Here is a 27845-nt window from a genome sequence, read left to right on the forward strand (position 1 = left end):
CATATTAAAAAGGAAGCCTCCATTGTAGTTTTGTGCATAAAGAACCCAATTTGAACATTTGCCTCTATGTGCTGAGCATATCTATTAAGAAGAGATGGAAAAGAACAGGGATATAGCAATGGGGACAGGGGAAGTAGAGCATTGCCTTTCTAATAAGAATTCTACCCCCATGACATTTTCTTCCAACAGCCAAAGGTCTGGCATTGTACTAACTAAAATCTTCACTTGAACTCTCAGTGTGTCTCTACACAGTCTAGGCATTCAGTGTGTGTGTGTGTGTGTGTGTGTGTATTATGAAGGACATGCAGGTACATTTAATGAAAGTGTAAAGCAATCTTCAGTGTCTCACTTTGCAAACTAGAGGAATTCCATTCCTTGCTCACTGGTCCTGCTCAAACAAGGAAGAGCAACAGCATTTGTGAACTGCAGAGTAAAAATGCTGCAGCGTTGCCTCCACATCAGCTATTGTCTTGATGAGACCTTATGGTGTAGTGCTTGCTAAGCACCATTAACCCCTCTCCTGTGGTGTACCTGTGGTAGTGTGATAGCAATAAAAGTGACAACATGAGAAATAGTTGGTGTCTGTATCAGATGGTCAATAGTTACAGCACTGTATGATAGGAACGACATGTAAATAACTACAAAAACGAAGTAGATGCATGTATGTTCAGAGAAATAAGTGTAATATGTGCACTCAAAATTGAGGAAGAGAAGTAAACAGGAATATTACTACAGAAAAAAGAGGAGGAAATGAAGTGATGAAATAGAAATTTGACCTATTCAGGTGAACAGGCGTGAAGGCAATACAAATCATGATGCGCAGGGGGTGGGGGGAGAGTTGGCAAATCTAAGGGTTTCCAATGGAGGGTAGGAAAGGGTTGACGTGATTATGGACCTTTCTGCATAGGCCAAATAAAACACCCTCCTACCCCTCATCCCAGTTTTCACAATGAGGAGTCTGGATGATACGGGGCCCAATCCCCTGGTCTGGGCAACATTCAGCTAGTTCAACACCAATCCTGTTGTATGCCCCCCACCTTAAAACTTTTTTTAAATTCACTTTTTGCTCTGGGGTTTTCCAGAAGATCAGGGGTTGTCCAATGCAATACAGAGCAGCTGTTTACAATGTGTTCCTCTGTGCCATCCAGTGCAACTGTCAGTGGTGAGTTGTTTGTTTTGAAGTCAGAACAAGGTGCCCAGGTATGTGATCCACACTGCATGCCTCATTCTGATCTCAGAGTAAGTAACCATGGTGGCAGTGGCACAAAACATCACAGTGGGATTCAAGTGCAAACCCAGCATCAGAACAGCAGAGCCCAAATAACGGCAACATTGGGACAATTCCAGGGCCAGTGTAAGATGAATGAATATCTCAGATCTCCCCACTACATATACCAGAATACTCCGGGATGCTCCTAGACATGTAGACATGGCCTTGCTAAGAAGAAGAGGCAGGCACTGCTCACCATGCCTAGGGTAAGAAGGGGATAAAAACTAACCACATTATCCCAACTACTACTGTGGTCGTGAAAAGATAGATAGATAGATAGATAGATAGATAGATAGATAGATAGATAGATAGATAGATAGATAAGTTGTGGTTGTATTTTAAAGATATTTGTGATCCTTTTTGCCCCTCTCCTATCTCTCCTGTTTGGTTTTCTATTAGCAGCTCATTAATAATATTGTCTTAAAAGTCGCCATTTAAAAAAAATAAATTTCTCGATAAGCATCTCAGTAAAAAATATATAATCAATAAAACTCTGGGTGGCAACAACGTAACTGTGTTAAATTTACAGCATCTGGTTAAACAAAAGGCATGCTCTTCAATTCTATGAAGTGTTGCTTCAGGATCTTTTTTTATAGACTACCCCCCTTTTTATGGGCGGGTTGTAAACAGGCAGTTAAACTAATATTTTGTTACATTCAGCATTCACTGGATTTAGTTTTATAGATTTCTCAGATAAAAGCTTATTGTTATTTCTTATGCCCTCTTGCCAATTGCAGTTAACAACCATGGTCACCTCTCTTCGACTGCAGCCAGTTCCTACATGGGGAAAAGAAAGAAAGGGGGGAATCACAATAGGTCACTGTGTTCTTCAAAGGGAATTCTTGCTATTCTATTAACAAGAACATAAGATGTCAAACTGTTAAGGAAATATTATGTTCGGTTGCAGGGAGTACTCTGACATTTTCTGTTGTAAAAAATGGCATTTTTAAGAGGCTGAGACATTTACTTTTTTCTTCCATGGTAGGCCACCTCCTGCCTCCCTTTGCACAGAGCACATTAAAAGACTTCTAAGACAAGCCAGAATAACAAAGGCCAAGATCCTACATCATGTTTGTGCAGTGAAAAACATGTAGTTATATAACAGTTGTCCTACAGCATACTTCTGTTGAAAGACACCTTTGTGCATAACTGCCAATGTGCTTGTTTATGCCCTTGTGCAATGGCTGCTTCCACAATCTCAAGGTCCATTCTGCACATGTGAAATGCTGCAGATTTTTACACATCTGCAACAATGCTAAATCTAGTCGACTGGGATGAGGAGTATTTCAATGTTGGAGACAAATGGTATGTTGAAGGCACTGAAAACCAGTTATGCACCATCCAGGAATAATGTACTGCAGGAGAAATGGCCACACATGAGAACTTCACAGAAATATGAACCTATGAACAAGTGCAAGTTCATGTGTAAATTCTAGAACCATGTAATTAATAGGCTCCCACCCAGATTGTTTCAAAAGTGTTTTGTTCTGTGGTATGGAGCACTAATGTCAGGGAAAGGTCTGCAAAAGGATCTTGTAGCACCTTTGAGACTAACAGAGTGAAAGGTGTTGCATACATTTTCATAGGACAGTGTGAGGACTTCTGAATACAGAGTCACAGAATCATAGAATCAGAAGAAAGCTCGAAGGGCATCAAGTGTCCCTGTGTGATGCAAGACTGATGGACTGACTATTCATTTAAATATTTATACTCAACCTTATATCAAAAGCTCTTAGGATGGCATACAATAAAATAATTGAAGACAGTGTGTGTGGTGGGGGGTGTTGGAAAAAAAACCTTTGAGGTTGAATTCCAAACAATTCCAAAGACCAAAATATTCCAAAATACAAAATGTTTTTCATAACTAGGTGAGATAATGACACCTTTGCTTTCTGATGCTTCCCAGTTATATCCATAAAATTCAGTAGACCTGCTCAGCTTTAATGTGCACATTTTTTATCCTAACTTTAGCTAATCCTTCTCTACACAAGCTTTGTTTCATGAACAAGTTATTAAATACCATATATAAAATTACCTTCAGGCTATGCGTAGAAGGGGTATATGAAACATAAATGAATTTCCTATTTAGACTTGGCCCCATCTCCATGATATCCCATTATGTATATGCAAATATTCCAGAATTCAAAATCAGATTCAACCTGTATAGTCATCGCTTCCCATTAGGCTGCCACTCATCTCTCTGAAACTGCGCTCGCCCATCTGCTGCAGAAGTGACTATAATTTGGCACCACAGAGACAAAACTTGCATGCCCTTCTCTCCCCTTCCCTTTTTCTATCTACACGTAAATACACTTCTAGTAATAATTTCAAATATCAGACGCCATTGGGACTATATTCCAAATGGTCCACTCAGTAATTAAATATATCTGAATACATATAAGCCAGGCTATCTTCTTGCAGAATTGGATTGTGTTCCTGCCAGCGATATTCTTCTAACCTTGGATGTGGTCCTTCAACTTTCTCCGCATAAAGTATGCAATTAAAATTTACTCTGGCACACAGCATGATTGTATGGCTGCTCATTTGCACTGAGTTTTTGTTATCAGTTGCTTTTATCAGGTCCTTCACCTCCAATACAATGTCAATGGCACCATTCCAATGCAAATGTAACTATGCAATTTCCCAAGATCTCTGCGATAAAAGTCAGTACACTTGTCCGGCTCCAATATGCATGTTCTTATCGTAACCTTAGATAATCCTCCTGCAGCGTATTTTATGGTTGTGAATTCTGTCAAAATTTTCAGCATTATGTTTATTGAATTAGCCTAAGCGCTCTGATTCTATGCCAATGGGCTTGTAAGTAATCCTACAGATGTTGATGGCATTTACTTCCAAGTGATTGTTCTTAGAATCCAAGTCCTCTCCAGTATTTATAGATCCATCTGGTCCTACATTTCCTTTGTGGTTTCAGATTGTCTAAAACAGCAACAATCATTACTATAGGCATTATTGACTGCTTTGATGGAGACTTCTCTGTTCTCTAAAAGGAGGCCCACAACAAAATGACACAAATAAAAACATGGAGATTATCCTATTAAAATATTATTAAGCAAAATATATGATTGAAAGTACCTTTGACAGCTGTCACTCAGTTGTTCAAAACCTGCTAGTTGTGACAAACAAGAACAGCCAAGAAGTAAAAAGTACAAATGCCCCAAACCTTTGATAGTGCAGAACACTAAAGGACTCAACCTCCTTAATATATACCCCCCCATTTTTCCCTTTAACTTGGCTCCTCTTAACCACAGGTTCCCCATTCCTGTGCTGTAACTTCTGAAATGGGCTTTCATCGGACCAAGCCTATCTACTGATGTGGATCTGTCAGCCCAAGAAGCAGCACATTTTACGGCTGGAATGATTATACTGCAGTGCCTCCCCCCCCCCCCATTCTTTTGCGTATAAATTTCATTGTTTATTTATTTATTTTTGCAGTCAGCATGGTGCATCTGCCAAATGCTCACAAGCACCCAGATGCCCCTTTGTTTTCAAATTAAGCCTTGCAGCATATTTATAAACATATGTTCAATATATTTTGGAATAAGCACGCTCATAAAAGGACAATGAACAGAAATGATAGGGAATGGGAAATGCCTTCTGTACGATGGGTTGAAGGTCTAAATTGATTAAGACTCAAGTCTTTTAAAATGAGGCGGCAGTAACTGGGCTCACACCAACATCAAACTGTCAGTTGCATCATAACTTCCTTCTCCTTCTCCTGAAGCCCTCTCCACAAACAAAAAGCAAACTCAGGGAAGAAAAATCCCAACTCTCTGAGAAGGTTTAGGAGGTTTATAGGGAGGCTTCAGTGAGGAAGATCAATTGTCTCAGGACTAATACTATTGCAAGGTCAGAGAGGCAGTCACCTCAAGTGTTAGAAGGGTAGGAGTAGCAAATCCATAATTCCCTGCTACTTGTTCACTCTCTCCACTGGAAAGCTGCCACTATAGATAACTCTCTAGAACCTGTCTGTTCAGTGTTTAGTTACCTCCCTTGACTTCTTTATGGCCTCAGGTCTGAGCAAGTTTCCCCAACATGGCAGAGGCTACTCCCTATGTGCATCCTGGTGCTGTAGGTCTCCAAAATAAGCCTTCAGCAATATTAGCCAAACGTGAGCCAGTGTGGTGTAGTTTGAACATTGGGCTATGACTCTGGAGACCAGGGTTTGAATCCCAGCTCAGTCATGTAAACCTATTGGGTGACCTTGGGCAAGTCACACTCTCTCAGCAGCAGAGGATGGCAATGGCAAACCCCCTCTGAAGAAACATGCCCAGAAAACCCCATGCTAGAGTCACCTTAGGGTCACCATATGTCAGAAATAGCTTGAAGGAACATAACAACAGCAATATTGTCATTATCTATCCATCCACTTCCTCTCTATCATAATGGGTCATAGCATTTCAGGAAGGGAGAGAGTTCTTTCTCATTGGCCAGTCAGATCAGGTCTCATCATGTCCCCCCACTGTCTCAGTTTGGAGGGACAATTCTTACTAATCCTCTGTTGTCCCATGTACCGTTGTGTTGCCTGATGCAGCTGCCATGGCAGAAGGTCACTTGCTCTGATGTCAGAACAAGATGTCCAGCCATGCAACTGATGCTGGACATCTCTTCCTAATCTCACAGTGAAGTGACCCACAATGGTGACTAGCACAGCAAACATTAGAATACAGGGTCTCAGGTAAGTGAGGGAGGTTGGGGCATCTCTGAGGCCAGGATACTCCAGGCTGGTCTAAGGGTGTCCTGGCCAGTGCAGACAGGGGCCCAGTTTTTCTGGTTTCATTTCTTTGTTTAGGGAAATTCACAGAAGAAACCTTCCAATTATCTTTGATACTGATATCATCTCCATCATCTCTGCCTCTCTCTGCATGCCTAGCTCTTGCTCTCACTCTCACGCCCTCAAACTCCCCTAGTATCTCAGCTAAGAAGCCTTATTTTGGTTTCATCTAAGATAAAACACACAACTATCACACACAAAAAATTGGATTTCCTCCCTCATAGACAGAAAAAGGAGTCTGCAGGATGGATATGAAGCAGATTGTTCAGCTCCTACATGATGACTATAGATTAGGGATGATTAAAGAATGTGATCATCGTGAATTCTAATACAAACTCACTTGATCCAGGATTAGCTGCTGGATCAGTGTCAGGACTAGAATATAGCTATCTATTAGATTTTGCCATTCTTCAATTTCAGTTCTCAGCTCACACAAGATATCAAATGACATTAAGTGTACATTTAATGATCAAATAGATTTAGAAATGCATAATTTGTGAGAAAAATTAAGAATCCATCAATGTAAATATGAAGCTAAATTCTTTGTCAGATGGACACAAAGACTCCAAAGTGACATGGGCTGAAAACAGACGGATCGTTCATTCCTCCTCCTTCGTCCCATTACCAGAAACCAATGACTTATCCAATTTTCAATTTCTCTTAAAGAGGAATTTCAGAAGATAAGAGGTTCAACCGTCATGACAGCAACCTCATTCTAGACTCCATAGCACAGAATAACTTTTATGATCCTGCTGTTGTATTTACAATTATATCAATGTGGAAGGCACAACTAGCTAAACATACTATATATAAATCAAATAAAGACCCTGAGGAAAAGCTGCCATAAAGAACATGCAAGTTTGCAATCAGGTCTTTACAATGTAAAGAGAACAATGACAAATTCTGATTGATCATAAATCAACATGATTGCCAAAGTGTGGCATAAATGGAATACTAATTCCACTTGCTAGTCAAAAGTAGAACCCATTGGATCAATGGAAACCTGGTGTGTTACATAAGCAATTTGCATTAATTCAATGGGACTGCTTTATCTGGAACCTAAGAATGGGATTTAATTCAAAATTTGCAATTTCCCCCCTGGCATAGGTAGACCTCCTAGATTTTATTGAAATTACGTGTGTGTGTGTGTGCGTGTGTATCATAGAAAATAAAAAGGAGACAAGTTCCACATGCTATTAAATGGTCCAATAAATGTCCTTTGTGTTCTGGCCTTTACGGAATCAGACTTTCTCCTGGGACATTCAACAAAAATCACTGGAGTTATCAAGGAAACTCCCCAAAGGTCTGGAGCATTGAGTATTAGCATTTTCTAGCATTAGGAAGTAGTCTTAAGTGTTAGCTATGTTGTGTGAAAACACATTCGAAATGTGTTGAAATGTGACAAAAGGCCATTTTTGTAAGATTTTTAAAAATGTAGACTCATAAAATGATGGTTCGGAGCAGATTTGTGAAGAAACACGTGGAATTGGTATGAAGTATGGATTGGGCACCCACTACTCTTTTCACATCTACCACAGATGAACCCTCAAGAAGAGTTTTCACATATGGGAAGAATCTGGGAAGCTTCTTCATTTCAGTTTCCAGAATCTCATTCTGGAATGAGAAGGTCATGTTGGTGGTGGTTTCTGAAAATGCAATTTTTAAAATCTCTGGTCAGGTGATTGTTTTCTTCAGTGCAAAATTTTGCAATAAAGTAAAATAGAATAGGATTCAAAAGTTGTTACTAAATATGTGTGTGGCCACAGAATGAACCAACCCCACGTCTCTTCTCTGAATGTCTCTAATAAAATACAGTATGGGAAGATATGTATAAAATAACTTTTTCAGGATCATTGTTTCTACAAGTTTTCTCACACCTGTACTTTGATCTGCTTCCTTTGATCTTTTTTGTCACCTCCACCGAAACATCTTGTTAAATTCATGAATTTAACATCTGTCTCCAAACAAGTGAAGATTTAAGTTGATGTGTGGATTTATAATAGTGTGAGTAATTGCCAGGAACTCACAATTGTCAAAACAACTTAATGTCATCATGGTCAACACTATGACTCTGTGAAGCTCTTGAAATGTCTTGCGTCCTATGATGCTTGGCAGAAAGAGTGTTGTTCTGTCCCCATGGGTAGGGTCAGCTCTCAAAACTGTGTTGGCAAGCAGAAGTCCCTGGAGTTAGGAACATGCCAGCGCCATCACATCTGCACCTCTCTTTCTCCCAGGAGGAAGATATCCGTGTCTGTTGTCCAGAAAACATAAATACAGAGGATGGATAATGTATCATGCTTAACCTGTAGCATCAGATAAGAATCAGCAGCCAACAGCCTTAACACTTAAGGCACCACAGATGGATGGAAGGTACCCTGTGATTATTTGCTAGAGTGGAGCAAAGGATCCAAATATTCATCTGGACACATTGAATGCTTTGGGTGGGATGCTTTCTTTGTAGTCACCCTTTTGGAAATGGAACTTTTCCGATTATCATTATAGCTTGGGGTCATCCTGTAAGAAGAAATATGATGTCACCATTCTTGCTGGCATTATATTTACTTGGCTGGCCACCTGGTGCTCTTGCCACCTCCTTCTCATTATGCTTGAGAGCATTTGATTGTCCCAGAAACAACTGTGTTTATAAAAGGATTTATGAATTAAAGAAGCAGCCGATCCCTGGTGGGTTAAATTACCAAAATGTTACAGCAGACACAGTGGCTTCGCTCTAGGAGAGCACAAATAGTTTATAGGAATGTCCTGACCCTTTTAAAAACCTGCCTGTGAGGGGAAAAAAGAGGGGAGGAGGATATATGTAGCTGGAAATCACCAAATCACCTTCTAAATTCATAAATAGCTTTAGAGAAATCTGCTAAGACAGCAACAGCAACTAAGTTGATAACTGGTTTGTCATTTCAACTGAAATTATACTTATAGTACAAGGAGTGGGGATAAAGTATGTCTGATTTTCCTATGAGTGTTTAGGGTCAAGCAAAATAAAATATTGAAGATTAGGCCAGATGTTAAAATACTCCAGGAATCCACTTACCAACTGAGGACATTGTTTAAAACAAAGATGGTGACCTCTGGGACTGAGTAGTAGCTTTTCTCTGCTTTCTTTTCTCATGGTTTCTTTCAAAAGCAATTGCCGGTATCAAAATTAGGCCTGGCTTCAGGGCACAAGTCCAAATTGTACCTCCTTCATATGCATGGGCCAGGATTGGAGGGTTTTAGCTACTTCTAGTTTGGTGTGTCACCCACTTTCACAAAGAGTTGAAGACCTTCCTATTCGATTCACCAGAATAAGGTGCTGAGTGTATCTAAGGGCCTGAACAGACAGGCCAAAATAAAGCTGCTTCGGGTCACTTTGGAGGTATGCTGTTTAAATGATGCCTGCATCCTAAGAGGCTGGAAGCAGCGCCAAAACCATGCTCCAGTCCTAAGGACTTGAGCGCAGCTTTGGCGCAGCTTCTGGCCCCTAAGATGGTTGTGCCATTTAAACAGCATACCTCCAAAGTGACCCAAACCAGCTTTATTTTGGCCTGTTCGGGCCCTAAGATGACCAAAACTGATGAGAATATTGTTTTTTAATATATTAGTATATTATTTTAATATTTTAGCATTGTATAGTGTTGTGATTTATTGTTTCATTTTTGGATATATATGTCTGATGTTCTATCCTTTGGTGAAAAGAGCATTATAAATAAACAGTCATGATGATGATGATGATTTGATAACCACCCCACCAGTCACTTCTCTCCAGAACAAAGAGGAGCCATTGGTGAGCACCCTTTAGGTTTGGCTGATCAACCAAATACAAATCCACCTAACAGTAACATCATCTAGCCCACATTTTACTCATTTGTTTGCTTGAATATCATGGGTATCCTGGCTTGCAAAAGGCCTTACTGAAGTCAAGATATGCTGTTTCTATAACATTCTCTGCATTCATCAAGCTTGATGTAGCTTAGAACATTTTTAGCCACAACTTCACACTGTTAACTCATGTTAGGAAGGGGCCTAGATCCTTTTCACATTTAGTGTTTTCAAGTCAGGTGTCAACCATCCTATAGTTGTGCCTTTCATTTGTTTTCACACCTGGAAGGACCAAGCCGAAACATATAGGATGGATGACACTTGGCTTGCAAATACTCATGTATCCTGGCAAATGCTACAGCAGACTTAAGGTACTGACTGTGGAACAGTTTCATAATAGCTATGGGAACATGTTGGTTTCCTCCACATCACCCAGTGATCCAGTACTGTGATAGCTCAATAATTCACTACTTCACACACAGACAATCCAATTTCTCAGCCCTTTTTGTGGGAGTAGGGGCTGAGGATGATTGGTTTGCTTGGAAACAAATAACCAGGGCCCCTTAATGTATTTTTGCTGTTCTCTTGGTGATAGTAAATCCTAGAGGGAAACCTAGTAAATTCTAGGAACTGAAAAGATACAGACAGGGCAAAGTGGAATCTTGTCAAGTGTCAGAATGTTAAGAACACTGCAAATTCTGGAATCAGGTACACTTGCTTCCTCTTCAGTTTCAAAACTCCAAAGGGTTACATTGCCTGGATATGGCTAGTTCTTGGACTAATGTAAAGTTCATGGGTATACTCCAGATAAAACAGAGATTATCATTGCAGACTAAACAATGATTTTCCAAGTTCTAAGAAATTATATGGGAATTTCCTTGGATGCTCTTAGGCAAAATAATTAAGGAAATATCTGCTATATCGGAAAAAAGTTTTAAAAACCCCAACCCATAATTGCTTTTAAAACTTTACAAGTTTCTCCTTATAGAAACTGTACGAACAGTTTCTTCCTCCAATGCAAATTTTACTTGCATCAGCTACAAAATTAAATTAATCGTTTCTGTTTTGGAGTATTTAAAGTCTAAAATTAAATGCAGCCAGTAACTATAAAAGAGAGCGATAATTAATGATAATAACTCATTGTCACAAGTACAAGGCTAAGGCAAAACAGTAATGGGATTTTGCTTGTTTGTTTGTTTGATTCTCTTCTTTTACAATATACATTTTTATGAGGCTCAAAATTACTTCATTAAGTATCTGAAGATAAGTTTTATGTTCTTGCAAAACCTTTGGTTTTTTGCTATCCAGCAATATAGATTCCAATTCAGCATATAGTCCTGTCTGCTCCAGTCATTTTATTTTTTGGCTAACTCTGGCATCGTCACTATTGCATCTGCGAGATCCAGATTGTGTAGATGTTTAAATGCAAAAATGGCAACTGAGTTGGGACTTAGAAACAAACTCATATCCTTTTTTAAAAATCAGAACAGAAGTAGCATTTTCATATAAGCCTATATTAGTTAGTAGTTGGCAGCAGCATAATGTTTGCATCAGCTTGACTCTCTAAACATCTTCAAGGACAACCCAACAGAGGAGGCTTAATCTGAAATGAGCAATATATGAATGACAGCAACTATGCAGATGTCAAGAGTAATATCTCTCTCATGAAAACCTGCTAATGTAAGGAATGGAGTTTTAGACCCACACAGTTTCTTCTGCTTTATTGCTATATTGTTATTAATTCAGGGATGTACAAGAATTGCAAACCACTTTACCCATAAAAGTAATTGTAGAGATGTATTCAACTGCCTTCTAATTATTTTCAAAAGAACTAAATTTACATATCCATCAAGGACTCTACAGTAGAAAACATCTAGCCAGAACTTATAAAACTTCTAGTTCAGTTGAGACAGAATGATAGAGCCTACTGGAAGTGTGAACCTGAGCTCTTGGTGTTGTAAAATCTGGATTAGCTTTTAAATCTTCAGTGAATTTACTTCCTCCTTTTGTTTTACCATGGAACAAAGCTTTAAATCAGAGAGACTACAGTAAAATTGTTCTTTCTTTGAAAAAACAACCCCCCAGAAAACATCAGATTCTTGTGCTGCACGGAGCAGAGGGCAAGAGATCAATCCCACAGCAGCAAGTTTAAGGATGCTGGAGAACACAGAAGCTTATAGAGGTTGCCAACTATCCAGAGTCATTTATTTTACTATCATATATATATTTTTTTTTCTTAAAAAAATCACCTAATAATAGGATGAAAGCAGCAGGCATAACTGGTCAAAAAATGAACCTAATCCTAGCAAGACCTTGGAAGACAATGTCCCTGTCTTAATAGATGAGCCCATTTATGTCCTGCAAGAACAGACGATGGTCTGAGAGGTTCAGTTCAGTTCATCTTTATTATGGTTATAGACCAACACAATAGAGGTTGCCATGGCTAATCTTCACAATATTTGGTACAGTGTTGATTGGCATGGCTGATCTTCTCCAATACAAGCAAACAGATGGTTTTGGAAATAATAACACATCTGTTTTGTTATTATTTCCCTGTTGCTCAATTTGGACCTCCTGTAAACTGAAGCACACTGCCTTTTGAACCATTTTGGGATATCATTGTGGCAGGTACAATAAGATTTTTCATTGTTTTAATAAAAGCTTTTCTTTAAAAAAATGTTATTATTGCTGTGCTTTGCAGTTATTGCTGGCCCATCTCAGTGGAATTGTTCCTTGGGGAACTAGGCCAGTGTGTTATAGGGCATGTGTTATAGGGTGCTTTATGCCGGCCTGGGCCCAAACTAGGGTTGTGTAGGGACTGAGCATTTACATGCTCAGCAACCCTACTGCCATCATGCACTGCGTCCATCCATATGGGGTGCGCCATGTCGACGTCCATGTAGCACAGTACCCAAACAGCACTGCGCTGCATGGACATCATCATGGCGTGTGAGTGCATCAATGGTGTCCTGCACACAGCCTAAAAAGAACCTGTGGGGAGCTGATATTTTTAGGCCTCCCAGAGGTTGCTGCAGTCTCCATCTGGGGTAGAAAGGGATGGTTGCTGCAGTTTACATCCGGGGCAGAAAGGGATGGTATCTCGCCATCCCTTTCTGCCAGTCTGTCCAGCCCCATAGTGATTTGAGCACTGGGCTACAACTCTGGAGACTAGACTTGGAATTCTGGGCACCCACTGGGTGACCTTAGGCAAGCCACACTCTCACAGCTCCAGAGGGAGGCACTGGCAAAACCAACAAACCTTTGAACATATCTCACCAAGAAAACTCTACAAAAGACTTCCTTAAGGGTCACCATAACACAGAAATTACTAGAAGGCACACAATAACAACATCTTGTTAGGAAAAGAGGTAGACTGCACTGTAGGTGAACTGATTCAGTCAATAAAACCACAACCCTGAGTTAGCAAGACATGAACAGCACAGTTGATGACTCTTGGAGGGCTCTTGGTAATAGGCTTGTCGTACATTGAAGTTGACTTGATGGCAAATAACAACAAATGTTGTTACAATCTAAGCACAGTAAGGTGCCTTGAAAACTAGGCCAGCACATAATCAAATGTGGCTTTCATGCTGTTATTACAAGGGTATGTCAATAAGAATGCATGGGGCCTCGAAATTAAGAATCTGTGTACTCAAGATCACATTATCTAATAATAAAATAGAGGATACCGTAATACCTAAGACTGTTCACTCTCTAATTACCAGGGGTTTTATATCAGGCCCATCACTTTGACATTTGAATGTCTGTTCCAGGAAATTATCTTGAGAACAGCAAGGTCACTTGCCATGCATGTCCAGTCAGTTGCTTTAGTTCCAGTCAGATATTTCCATTTTATCATTCATTTGGGACATCCTTTCAGATTACACCAGTTCTATTTGCTGACAGTTCTGAGTTGTTTTATGGGGAGTGGGAAGGTCTACAGAGAGCACAGTAGAAATGAATGAGGGAGCTACTGGTTTGCAATACATTTCACTGCTGCTACTGCCGCCTTTATTTTCCCTGCAAAGCATTTGAATGATGATGGTTGGAAGGTACTGCAAAGGCCATCTAGTCCAGCCCCTGCCATGCAGAAACAGACAACCAAAGCACTCCTGAGAGTTGGCCATCCAAGTTTTCTTTAATGCTGTCCAAAGATGGAAAGTCCACCCTCCTCTAAGGTATTTTATTCCACTGTCAAATAGCTCTTCAAAAGCCCCTGATAGTTATGGCTGTTAGCTTACCACCCTTTTATATGCACAAAATTGTATGCACAATTTGTGGAGGGAGAGCATGGAACAATGAAGGATTGTTCGCTAAGACCAGATAATTCAGTACTCCAAAAGGCACGGAGAAATTTGAATGGGGAAACATCACTAGCTGTGCCACAAAATTGGGACATAGAGGAAGCCGGTTTCAATAATATGGTACTGAATAATTTCCAATACTGTACCATTCAATTTAAATATTCAGAAATATTAATAATTGATGTTAATATCAACAATATCAATTCAAATTATTTCAAGCTTATGGCAATCTATTGCATACATTGGTCACCATAATGTCTTCTCAAGAAATGGTTTTCTAAATCAGCCGTTTGTTAGAGATGTTTCCAAACGTTTCCTTAACACATATGATTTTCAATTGTCCCATAGTAGCTACATTGGGGGATGAAGAAATTACACAAGTAAATTTGATTTTGGAAAGTTCTTTGATATTCGGGTGTGCATGCTCCTTTGTATTATTTGCATGTTTATTGGAAATTAACAAATGGTCAAAAAAGTGGATTTTTTGGTTCCCTTTAGACTCTGACATCTGTGACAAAGGGCTAGACTACACAACATTGTAGATACACTGCTGTAGATTTTTGCACATTCATATCAACGTTTAATTACTGTCATTTTCCTGCGCATGTGGCTGGATCACAACCTATTCCATTTGAATGGAAAATATTTTAATTGTATAGACAAGCCCCTTTTGATAAGTGTCAGCCAGAATAGACACATTGAATTAATTGTTGAATGGGACATCAACACATGGTTAAATTCCACTGGTTCAATAAGTTTACTCTAATTGGAGCTACCAACGAGATTCAGGCTCTTGGCCCTAAAGGTCAGCAGCATCTTAGTTTTTCCACCCAATCAAACGGCTGGGGAAAAAAATGACCCACAATTTTTCATCACATCTCTCATTTAAATACTCATTTGAATACATTTGAACTGCTGCAGACAACTGTGTTACAACATGAGGGCAATTTGTGGAATCTAGTAGAAAGTTAATTTTTCATCTGCATATCAGACCAGGAGGTATACTTCTATTCACTGAATGCAGGAATTCACAAAGATCAAATGCCTCAAGCACCCTGATTTTTAATCAGTACAGGTTGTGCCCTCTGCTCAAAAGCAGCTCCAATGTTGTGAGTGTCTTAACTTTCCTCTCTGCTCAGCCTTACAAAGTCAAATATGAATTTTATGAAGTAATACAAATAGGTTGGAGACCCAGTTCTCCTTCCAAGTTTTATTTATCTGGATGGTAAACCTATACTCAGGCACAGCAAGGGAAAGATTGGCTGACTGCAGTGGTAGTTGAAAGTAATGGGTTACTCATCTAGGCACCTTAATCTCTACAGCAAAAGTTAAAATTGCTCCACCCAGGGTTCTGGTCCCCCCCTCCCCCTTATTTGCCATGTTTTCAGTCGAGGAAAGACACAGGCACACCCAATATTTTCATTTTTATCTTCTACTGCAAACAAAAAGGAGTTGCTTCTGTATGCAGCAATGTCATTTTCCCAGTCCTTACTTGACAAACACCAGTGTAAAATGTTCTTGATTTCTTTCCTCCAGGAAGCACATTGCATCTTGACGTAAAAACCATTAGTTCAGCACATTTATAGCCAATCTCACATATTCATTATTTTACCCTTACTGGACTGCTATTCAGAATTCAACAAATCCTCAGAAGACAGGAATAGGCCATGGAATCACAGAGTTGAAAGAGACCACATGGATCATCAAAATCAATGCAGGATCTCCAACTCAAGCATCCACAGCAGTCAGCTGTCCAGCCTCTTTTTGAAGATGTCCAGAGAAGGAGGCATCTTTAGGCAATTGGTTCCATCACTGAACTACTCTCATTGTCAAGAAGTTCCACTTGATATTCAATCAAAATCCACCATCCTGCAACAGACAACCCTTAGACCAAGTTGTATCCTCTGTGGCAGCAGAGAGTTCAGTTCAGCAAGTTTCAGAGGCAAAAGATCCCTCCCAAGTCCAAATCACACTGAAGAAATAATCCAGTCTGAGACCGCTTTAACTGCATGGGCTCAATGCTAGGGAATTCTGGGAAATGTAGTTTTATGAAACATTTAGCCTTCTCTGTCAGAGAGCTCTGGTCCCACAACAAACTAAAATTACCAGGATTCCCTAGCATTGAGTCAGGGCATTAAAGCAGTCTCAAACTGGATTATTTCTTGTGTGTTTTGGATCCCAATCTCCAGTCCTGGTGGCCCTGCTGCAAGCACCTACTTTTCCCTTGAGATGCCATTCATGGCACTTATAGCCCACTGTTTCCCCCCTGTAAATGGGATCCAAATCAACTTACAATAATTTTTAAAATGTCCAACTAAAACATTGATAGAGGAAAGTTAAAAAGGAATTAAACATCAACATTATTAGAAACACGATTAAAAACAGCTGAAACCCCGAGAACATTGAAAATATATTAAAGCATAAAAGATTTATACACAGAGAGAGATGCACACTTGGTATTTATATAAACAGAGAGAAAGAGTATATCATTTCACGCACTGCAACTCCACAATTAAAATTCAAAAGCCTGCCTAAATAATAAAAAATATTCATCTGTTGGCAAAAAAGACAGGATGAAGGGGGCCAAATAGACAACCCTTGGAAGGGAATCCCAAAGGTGGGATCAACCACAGAAAAGGTCTGGAAATCCTCACCAAGTGCACCAGTTCAGCTTTATATCCCTTGAGTTATAGAAGCCTGGGATGGTAGGAACAATTGGTTTTGTAGAAGCAGAGAAGAGGAAAACGTTCAACCTAAAACTGCTAAATTCAATTTGATTTATATCCAAGCATACCATAGAGCCTCCAGTACCAGAATTGCTTCACCAATCTATGTGGCTTGTATATTGGTTTTAAACGCTGCCGAGTATCGTGTGCCCACACAGTGGACTTTCATTGCACTGTAGGCACTTCTCTCCCTCTGATGGCAAATGCCTCACACCTACTTTGCACTTGTATAAATAGCTACACTGAGAAACAAGGCCTGGAGTTTTAGAGTGTCTTGACAAGATATCAGCAGAAAGATCCCACTTAATTAACATGTGAGAATAAAGTTGTCACTTCCCACTGAATGCCTGAAGAAAAGTACATATTTCTCTTATGGCTGTGCAACCAATGCAAACAGTAGTGAGAGAAAACATTCCGCAACCATTTTCACCTTCTATTGGTGATGTGATGGCTAAGGTATTAAGAAAGACCACTGCATAATCTCTCCCTGTTGTGTGTGTATGTGTGTGTATGCCTCCAAGCTGCCTATCTATCATGCAAACGGTGTGCGCCATGATGACATTCGTCATGCGCAGCACTCGAACAGTGCTGTGCATGAGGGGCATCATAAGGCCATGCCACAACCCTTATGGCACCCATTCTAGGGCATGTCTCCAAGCTGCCTATCTATCATGCAAACAGTGTGCGCCATGATGACATCCGTCATGTGCAGCACCCAAACAATACTGTGCATGAGGGGCATCATAAGGCCATGCCACAACACTTATGGCACCCATTCTAGGCCACAAATAGGAGCTGCATTTCACGGCTTCTATTTGCACTGGGTTGGGAGCATGGCGTGTGGCTGCCACATTCCCAACCCAGCACTTCCAATAGCGGCATAGAGCTTCCCCTGAATGGGCTGTCGGTTCAGCCCCCAAATCTGCTTTTTTGCCTCACTGTTGATGGAGAAAGTTAGCATTTCTGCACAGTATTGTGTAGAAAAATATTATTCTACACAAAAATGCTAATCGTTTTGTTTGTGCAAAATGTGTTTTTGTGTAGTAAAAAAAACCACATACTTTTCTGAGCAGAATAATCTCCAGGAACATTTTGGGATGTGTGAATAGGGGGAGAAAATGGCACAAAATTCTTATGCTATTCATCCTGATAGAGTTTCCCAAGTGTCAGAGAAACCTCTTTTTTCCCCCAAGCCAAGCAAGAAATAAGGATGAATAATCTTTCCATCCCTAGTGGGAATATGTACAGCTTTTAGTCTCCTCTGGATTTTAGTGGGTTCCTTTTTGAGTCCATTAATCTTCCCGCAGTTCCTGGCTTACTTTTAATACTTCCCACAAAAGATGTGAGTCATGGACAATTGTACTGGCTTCTTGCCTTCAACAGCTGCTTTTACTTTCATGGAAGATGCTTGGTTGCAGTTCTTTCAAGCCCAGGATTAAAAGAAAGTGGGTTGGCTAGGCTGGGGCTACTAACAGTGAAAGTGAGAGAGATGATGCTGGAACTATGGAGTACATACAGTGACTTGGAAGTTGTGTGTATAAATCCAGTAGCGATGTTTATCAGCAGGACACTTTGCTATGTTGTTTCAAAAACCTGCCCCGCATTTGAATCTTGGAAATAAATGAATGCTAGCATGCTAAGGTAAACCAAAAATAAAGAAGAGCTAATACTACCCTTGGAAAACAATGTTATATTTAAAAATAACACTGCAAGTCAGATTGAATAATTTGCAAAATATATATATGTTGAGATATTTTCCACCTACAAACTCTAAAGGTGGAAATGAGAACTGAAAATTTCCTGTGCCATTTGTTTCAAGTGTAACATCAATGTCCTCACCAAGGAAATTTCACAGTCATCACAGCAGACATTGTCACCGACACTTGAAGAAAGCATCTCTCACTGGCAGAACATGTGCTTTCTTCATGCAGAGACACAATCACTGGGATTTCTGGTTCTAGTTAAAAGTGTAAGGTAGCCAGATTAGATACCTGCTGCCTATCCCCTATAGATGACACAAGTCTAGACAACACTGAGATCAATTACGTGATGGAAGGCAGCTTTCTGTATTTCGTGTTTCATTCTGGGAAATCTAACTGCTGGAGTGTATCAGCAGCAATGCAACCACTGTCATATGTCTTACTTCAACAAACTCCTTCACTAGCAATCCCATGTCTTGAACCAGACATGGATTACCCATGTTTGTTCATCAGTGATCTTGGGAGTAACTCACTGAAAATAATGAACTACAATTTCTCTATTTCATTCTTCAGTAACAAAGGCATAACATGGAAACATATTCTGGGTCATGCAGCAAAATACAACAAAATCCAAGATATAACTTGATTGGTCAACCAAAATGTAGAAAATATATCATGGAAGCTTTCAAAGCTTCACTGGCTTCTTCATGAGATGAAGATACACAGAAGGAAAAGTGACATAGGCCCAGTACAGATCACCAGTCTGCGGTGGCCTGGGGCCAATTCTAGGGTTCCAGAGAGTGCAACATCCGCACGCTCCGGAACCCTACCACGTATAGATGGTGCCATCTTTATGTGGTGTTGTCTATACAAGGTGCACATGCATGATGCAAGCACTACACCTCATCCACAACTCCGGGCACCGCGCTTCCATCATGGACGCATCACAGTGCGCCAATGCAGGGAAGCTGCACGGTTTGGCTGCAGTGTCCCTCCGGAGGAAAACTGGATGCCTAGAGACTGGACTTTCGGGGATGTATGTACTAGTTCAAGAAGAGGAAAGGCCTCTACCTGAATTCACATTGCTCTAGGCCATCTTAACTGGATTTTGGTTGGCATACTAGGATATATTAGAATTGTAATGAACAATAACTTTGCTCTTCTTGTAGTTCAAGAGAAATGTTTTTGAGTTGCTATTTTAACAACAGTTTGGGTTGTCTCACTATAAGGGTGGAAATCAAGAGGCCCTCCAGATATTGTTGGACTACAACATCCAGCAATCCTTCTCATTGGCAATGCTGGCTAGGGTTGTTGGGAGATGCAGTTCAACAACATCAGAAAAGCTGCATGATTCTGAACCCTAATATGATGCTAACTCTTACTAGTTTGTTATGATTTGTGTCATAAGAAAGTGGTTTATAGTGTCCTGGTGAGTTTTAAGTAACTAAAAAGCAACTTTTTAGAATACTTTTCAAAAAAGAAAGTGAAAAGTTACTTTTAAAAGCTACAGTCATGATAGAAACAATTTTTTCTGGCTGTCTTACTATATCCAGGTCCTTTAAATAATAATAATAGAAATAAAACTTTACAGTCATGGATTAAAACTTATACCAATTTAGAGACTTGTCTTTTATTGATACACAGACACTTTGCTGTTTTGTTCTCATATTTATAGATCATATCTAATAAAACTGAATTAGAAATAATATGAAAAAGAACACATCCTCTGAGAAATCAAGCTGAAAAAACTCAACTTAATTGCCATCTGGCTGGTTGTGTTTTCTGTAGCAACTCTGGCAAGAGGCCATGCACCATTTATTGTGAAGTTGTTTGCAGGGGAGGAGATGATGCCTCAAGATTATGCTCTTTCTTGTCTCTTTTCAGCCCATAGAATAAGATTGCTGTTAACTTTCCCAGGGTATTTGATTAATTTGCACCGGCACCTAGGCTAAATAACAATACGCCATAAAGTGTTATGTCTAAGGGGAGACCAGATTTCACATTTCGGGGGGGGGGGACTCTTTCTTTGTTGCTATTCAGATTCAGAGATCAGCATGCAAAGGTGCCTTGAGAGTAAGTGCATCTGCACTGCAGAATTAAAGCGCTTCAACACCACTTTAGCTTCCATGGCACAATACTATGGCATTTCTGGGATTTGTAGTTTTGTAAGAAATTTAGCTTTCTCTGTCAGAGGGCTCTGGTAACACAATAAATGACAAATCCCAGCATTTCACACAACTGAGCCAAAGCAGTTAAAGCAAATAAAGAGATAAAGCAGTCCTAGCAAATGGGAAAAAGTTGTAGCATAAGTTTTCGTAGACTTGGCATGCATTTACACTGTAGAAATAATACAGCGGGATGCCACTTTAAGTGCTGTAGATCCATCCTATAGAATCCTGGGACTTGTAGCTTTACAAGATCTTTAGCCTTCTCTGCCAAAGCAAACAGATACAAAAATACAAATCCCAGGATTCTGTAAGATGGAAGCATGCCAGTTGAAGTGGTGTCAAACACCATTATTTCTACAGTGCAGATGCTCACTTGGCATCTGGAAAGATCAAACTCTTTAGCCTATGTGCACCTAATCTGAGCTAAATAGTGATCTTGCAGTGCAATTATATACATTTTTACTCAGAAGTAAACTCCACTGTGTCAAATGGAGTTTGTTCCCAGGTAAATGTTCATAGAATTCCACCGCTAATGTTTCATTGCTATTGTCCTTAATGTTTTATTGGTATTGGCATAAGATAGCTTTTTCTGTGTCCTTGTCAAACAGCAGAACATTCAGGAAATAAAAAATAGATGCACATATACACTTTATTTTCTCCTTGGAGGATTTATGTATCATCATATTCCATTGATTTCCCCCCCCCCCTCATCTGAGCACTTCTATGATGTTGAATCAGTGATCACTAAACCAAGCCACATTTTGCTTGGCAAGGTTACAATTTCTGCAGCGCTTCCCTCCCTCCTCATTCCAAGTTGCCTATAAATATATGTCAGAAGGCTGAACAATGTGTAAACATTTCTACAATTGCAGTCTGATTCCTGCCAGAACATCCAAGATAGAAAGCCATAGTCCCTTAACCAGAAATATTTTGACAAGGCTGTAAGAGTGACCCGACACATCCATTCAACCTCCTGATTCAGTAGTGGCATTTTTAATTCCAAAAGCTCCAGGATGTGGCAGAAAGTTGTTTATTAAGAATGATACCAGAGATACCCACACAAAGAAATGATCCATTCATTACCATTAAAATGTACTCATTTGGGCTCAGTATCCAGATGCCAATCAATGGTGGGCAATTTCCCTGCTGCTCATTTAGACTGGGCTCAGTTAATACAAATCATATTGTAAAAGGTCAGAAAGAAACTCAGGCTGCCTTTAGATAGGTTTTTAAAAAATCTAGAAATGCAAACTTTTGTTCCTATAAAACTTGATTTCATTTCTGACATCCAGATGGTGTTTTGCTTGTTCTGACATATTTGCAGTCATTTGTATACCCACTCCACAGGTGGGTTTATTGTTAACCCAGTATATCCCAAAATGAAAAGGAACAGTACTTACCAGCGTCTTTTCACAGTCTCAGAACCAGTAAAGATGGCCACTTAAAACACATGCAGACATAACTATTGCTTCCAGGGCTGCTGCCACACTGCAGAAATAAAGCAGTTTGACTTTAACTATCATCACTCAATGCTATGGAATTCTGGCATTTGTAGTTTTGTGAGATGCTTAGCCTTCCATGTCAGAGAGCTCTGGTGCCACAACAAACTACAAATCTATGTGGTTAAATAGATCAGAAAAATAAAGCGGTTTCCAGTTGCTTTGAAGGTGGGGTGTTTAGATGATGCACGCTTTGAAAGCAGCAAGAAACTGGACCAAAGCCACACTCCAGGACTAAAATCTGGAGCCAAAAGAAGCCAGGATAGTCCAATTCAAGATATAAAATATGCATCTTCTCTCCTGCATATAAACACCCTGAAGTATATGTGCCCTGATGTGATGCGGCAAAGCAAAGAAATGAAAGTGTGACAATTCCAAAGGATGTAATTACAACATACACAAACCAGACAGTCCAACAGGAGCGCATAGGATGGAGGGGGTGAAGGGGGCATGTATGGGGGGCCTCCATGATTGTGCTTTGCTAATGTATCACACACACACCAATTCACCAATGCCCTGTACAGGTGGAGCATCGCACACACACCTGTGTGGCCGATCAAAGGGGTGGCTGTGCAATGGGATGTCATCTGTGCAGATGTGAGAGATACTTGGAGGTTGCAGATGGTGTTTGTGCAATGGTGTGCATGCATGGTGGGGACAACTTGGAGGCAACAACAAAAAATACCCAGCAGTGTGGCTTTGAAAATTTCTCTAAGATTTCTGACCCAGCAGCTTGAAAATGATTGGAAAAAATGTGGAAGTAATGTGGAAGCTTTAGCACATTCACAGTGAGTCTCTCTTTACCTAATTCCTGACTTGTATACAAAAGGCTTACATAGGAGTGATCACATTACATCAATATTGAAGTCACACTGACAAGCTGTAGAGTGTTGGTTGTAGCTTTTAAAGCCCTACATGGTTTGGGTCCAGGTTACTTATAGGATCTCGTCCTACCAAATAATCCAATCCATACTGTCAGGTCCTATGGAGGATCTATACTTCATCCAAAACTAGGCTGACATTTCCTTTGCCACCCCCAGATTTTGGAATGACCTGCTGGAGGAGATATGTCAGCTCCATACACTTAGTTTAAAACAGCAGTAAAGACTAGTCTCTTCCAGCAGGCATATCCAGATGGTTTTTAAATTATGAATTTTAAAGTATTTGCTGATTGCTTTTAATATATATAGGTTTCATATTCTCTTATAACTGGTGTTAGGTGTCTAAATTTTTGTTGTTTCCCAGCACTATCCATAGGGAAAGGTGTGTAAGAAATCATCATCATCGTCTCACCATGGCATCTGGAACAATGTGAGGGTTTCACGCATTAAGAATCCTGAGAAATAGAATTTTACGCACAGCACACTTCCAGGTATTTGGGCATTCATTGCTTTGTGTTTAATTGTCCCTTTCATGCTGTTGTCATAAACACTACCATTCCCTTAATGTAATGATTTCATTCAATTAAATATGAGGTGGGGGAAAACAGAACCTGGAAGTTTGCAATACTCAATTAACTACTTTTACAGGAAAGACAGGAAGTGCAATTAATCTGCAAGCAGAATCTTCTGGAGAGCTATGAGATAATGCAAGTCATTAATTCCTCATTAAATCTGGGAAGTCAACATTTTAAATTATATGACAATATGCAAAGAGGAGGTAGAGAAATATCCTAGAAAATCTGTTTTTCAAGGGGGTACCTTGTGAAAAGTTGCTTGAATGTGTGCATTCTTACTGTTAATGGATTAATAATTAGATGGTTTGCTTAATAGGATGGTACTTATTAATAGAATGACTCTGAGAACATGATTTTGGAGAGAAAGGGATAGTTAATGATGTGTTGCTGTTAAAGAATTAATATTACAAAAGTGGGAATAATGCACAAGCTTCATGATAAATTATCATCTCTACCTGTCTCCTGCTCTCCTCTCCAATCCGCCCTCCCTTGCATCACTCTTATCATTTCTTTTCCATCTTGCACTATTTGGATTGGCAAAGAAAAGCATCCCCTAATGCAAATAAAAGTTGGACTACTGCAGTGGCAAAATGTGGCATTCATGTGAAAACCGAAATGCTGCAATTGCAGACCGTAAAAATTCTTCAACATGCTCAAAATTCAGATTTGGATCTTAAAATAAGAGATGTCTGCTCTGGATGTTTTAAAAATTGTTTTTAGACCTTTTTTTTAAAAAAAAAGACTTATTAGTGCTATTTTTAGAGAAGTCTCAGGTGTTTCAATCTTGATCCTTGCATATAGATACTAACAAAAACAGAAGAACAGAGAAAATGAGTATGTTTAGATTTTGTCCACCATATCCATGTTAAAGCAGGTGTGGATCCTTACTGCTGAACCTACACTCAGCCTTTTCACAGTGCCTTTTACTCAGTTTTCTTATGCACTGTCCCCTGCCTTCATGTTCAATTATCATGAGGCATTGTGGGTTTTCCAGAGAAGCGTTCCACGGAACCCTAATCTCTAAGATATACATCAAGTGATATGAAATATTTAAATGACCACTCCAGTCTACAAGGGCATCCAAAGGAGCACAAAAAAAGAGATTCTTAGGCACGTTACAGACCGCCCCTTTGGGGCGGCCTGTAACCGGCCCTTTCCCTGCTGTATCGGGGCCTCAGCTGCCACAACAGCAGCCTCCAAGGCCCTGATCTGCCCTTTTCCAGGCCACAGGGAAACTGCAAAAGGCTGCTTCCCCGCGGCCTGGAAAGGGGTGTCCTTGGGGCTTCAAGCCCCGAGGACAGCAGATGGCGGCGCCCAGCGACGCAAAGCTGGAAGGAGCTCCGAAATGGAGCTCCTGCCGGGGCTGCAGAAAGGGCACTCTAGGCGCCCTCACACGGTCCCACTACATCACAACCGCACCACCCCGTTTAGAGGCGGCGTGGTCGTGACATCGTAATGGCGGCCCCCGTGTGGAATGGGCGCCGCCATTTTGTACGTACTGAGCACGTACTAGGTTTGGGGGCGTCCAGAAGGCCCTTTCTAACCCTAGTATGCGCTGAGCACGTACTTTTATGCTGGTCTGTAACAGGCCTTAGTATGAGCATTAGTAAAGTGCTAGAAGCTGCAATCACTGCAAGGGAGAAGGAGGCTGGTGGAAAGGAGGAGAATCACACCCATTCACACCATGTAAGTATGTGATAAGTACTGGCCAGAGACACTTCTATCTCATTAAAATTCACCTTTTATGTGTGATAAAGTCTTATGTGTTGCTGGATTCACACAGAGAGGGTCTCCTCTTTGGGTTGTCCCCCTGTGATAGGATGTATCACTTGGCTTTCTTTTGTGCTGCTCCATCTATGCTGAAGCTGTATTATCTGGCACTTACTAAACTCAGAAAGAAAGGAAAACCGACGAAGGCAAAGAACACGATCCACACAAAAGGCAGCTCTATTTCCGATATCAGACTCAACTTTATGGCCATTAAATAGAATGAAAGGATTGAAAATAAAAATGAAAAACAGGCTGTGCTGTCTAAAGTTAAAAGGCAGTAACAGCTGCTAATGAAATATCAGGTCTCAACATTCTGAAATGAAGTAAAGTGGAAACAAATATCAAAGCCAGAGTGTTATCTGGAGTTCTTCTTAGTATTCTACATCAAAATGTGCATTGAGTTATTAAGGCCAAGTGAAGTAGAAAGCGTCTTACATTCCCTTGTTCATTAAGGCTACAAAGTCCAGAGTTTTTCTGAGCTTCAAAGTCCAGGGAAATTCCCTCCAGAGCACAAGATGATTTAAAGAGTTTTCTCTTCTCCTACTTTCACCTCCTGTCACTAGCAACCTCTTTGGATTCCTACAACTAGGCCATGAAAGTATCAGATGCAAATCAACTTAAAAGGGCAACTCTGACGAATGCTGGTGGACCCTTTTTGTTATATACTTTCTTTTCACTTGAAGACATTCGAGATTTATAAGCTCCAGTATGCGTACCCTCCAATATTTCACAGACGAAAACCAGGAAACCTGTAGCCAGATAACTTCAAAGTGTGGTCAAGATTGCAAAAGTTATTAATGAGAAAGAATACACAAACTAAGGAGATTATCGCACTTCATTTTTCGCCTGATCTGGGCATGGGCTGGGAAAGGGCTTGAACGGGTGAAAATGAGTATTATCACACACCAAAATGCCACTAATGGTCTTCTATGGTGACATCTTTTCCCTTTCTTTCATGGAACATAGTCCAATCCTGGAAATGGAAGGATATCCAGACATAATCCAGTTCCTTATTCTGTGTGTGAGAAGTTGGGAATGGGTTAAATCCATTTAAAAAAACCTTCAGTGATACCAATTTTTTCAGACATCATGGGTTTGCATTTGACAATGCAAGCCAATACCGTCGTTCTCATAAGATCTGAGAGATGCTTTCATGAAACATAACTGTCAAGACCACCTCTGAGTATTCTTTGCCTAAGAAAGCCCTATGAAATTCACGGGGTCACGATAAGTCAACAGGCAACTTAAAGGCACAGCCACACAAACATTCAATTAATATAGCAACAAAGGGAGCTTTCACTTTGCCATTACCTGTGGATTTTACACTGTTTCGACCATTGGGAACTGCACTCTGTGCTCAGTGATCAATGGGGTCAGGAGGTGTGATTGTTTGTATAGGAGACCAGCGCAAAAAATAGACAGCTTGAAACCATTATGGCTTCTTCTTCTTCTTCTTCTGTGAAGAAACTGCTCCCGTTCCCCGGTGCTGATCCTAGCCAACCTCAAAGATGCAAAAAGAGCAAGATAGAATGGGTCATGAATTTAGCAAATGACAGTAATTCCCAAATGATGATGATAAAAAGCAGACTATTTGACACAAGGCTTCTTTTGTGCTTGACCTTGAGAAACATTTCTGCAGAATATCAAATGCAAAAGAAAAGGAACAGACAAATCCATGTAAACAACACATGATGGATTTTAGAGTCACTGGTTAATAGGATCTAGCTCATGATCGGCTAATCCTGTGCTAAATTATTTACCTGCAAGACATTTTTGGTCACTTAAAAGTATTTTCCCCACTGTTATAAGTGTTTTCAAGTGACTGAAAAGTTTCTCCAAATCCTCTGCCTTACATATGTTTGTATTTCTAGCTTCTCTTTGCAGAGATACTGCTACTAATTTAGTATGATTTCGGGTCTCCAAAGTACTTTGCTGCATGATCCCAACCAATTAGAGATCACAGAACCAGTTCTGATCTGGTGACATTTTTGAAAGCAATGAATGCCCTTCCAGTGCCAGAATGTGAATCAGAACTAGGGATTTAAATATTTGCCTTCCCTCATTCTCTCAGGCAGGAATGATTAATTCCCTTACTATGTTCCCCTCTGCATACAAATACAAAGATTTTTCTGCAGCCCTTTGAGTAGTACACATGCTTTGAGAGTTCAAAAATACTCATAGGAGTTTATCAAATTACAAAAAACCTGCCATGTTCAAGTCGATTATGGGATGCATTTTGTATTATCACATGCAAAATGCGGCCGATGCCGATGCCTAACTGCAACCCGGCTAAAAACCACCCACAAGCTGCTCTCAGCTAGCCAATTTGTACACACAGGAAGCT

General features: G+C 40.1%; 2 long non-coding RNA genes across 2 annotated transcripts in view; both read right to left on the reverse strand.

Annotated features, from left to right (window-relative positions):
- LOC121932647 overlaps positions 1-27845 on the reverse strand; it is a 73605-nt gene that overhangs the window by 44268 nt on the left and 1492 nt on the right. The gene's annotated exons all lie outside the window — the stretch shown is intronic.
- Positions 1776-26977, reverse strand: LOC121932649. The gene is made up of 3 exons (XR_006104398.1): positions 26813-26977; positions 22177-22264; positions 1776-2047 (listed from the first exon to the last, which is right to left on the reverse strand). It is a non-coding gene; the product is annotated as an uncharacterized LOC121932649 (long non-coding RNA).

Source organism: Sceloporus undulatus, chromosome 6 (genome assembly GCF_019175285.1).
Source record: "Sceloporus undulatus isolate JIND9_A2432 ecotype Alabama chromosome 6, SceUnd_v1.1, whole genome shotgun sequence".
Classification (NCBI taxonomy): Eukaryota; Metazoa; Chordata; class Lepidosauria; order Squamata; family Phrynosomatidae; genus Sceloporus; species Sceloporus undulatus.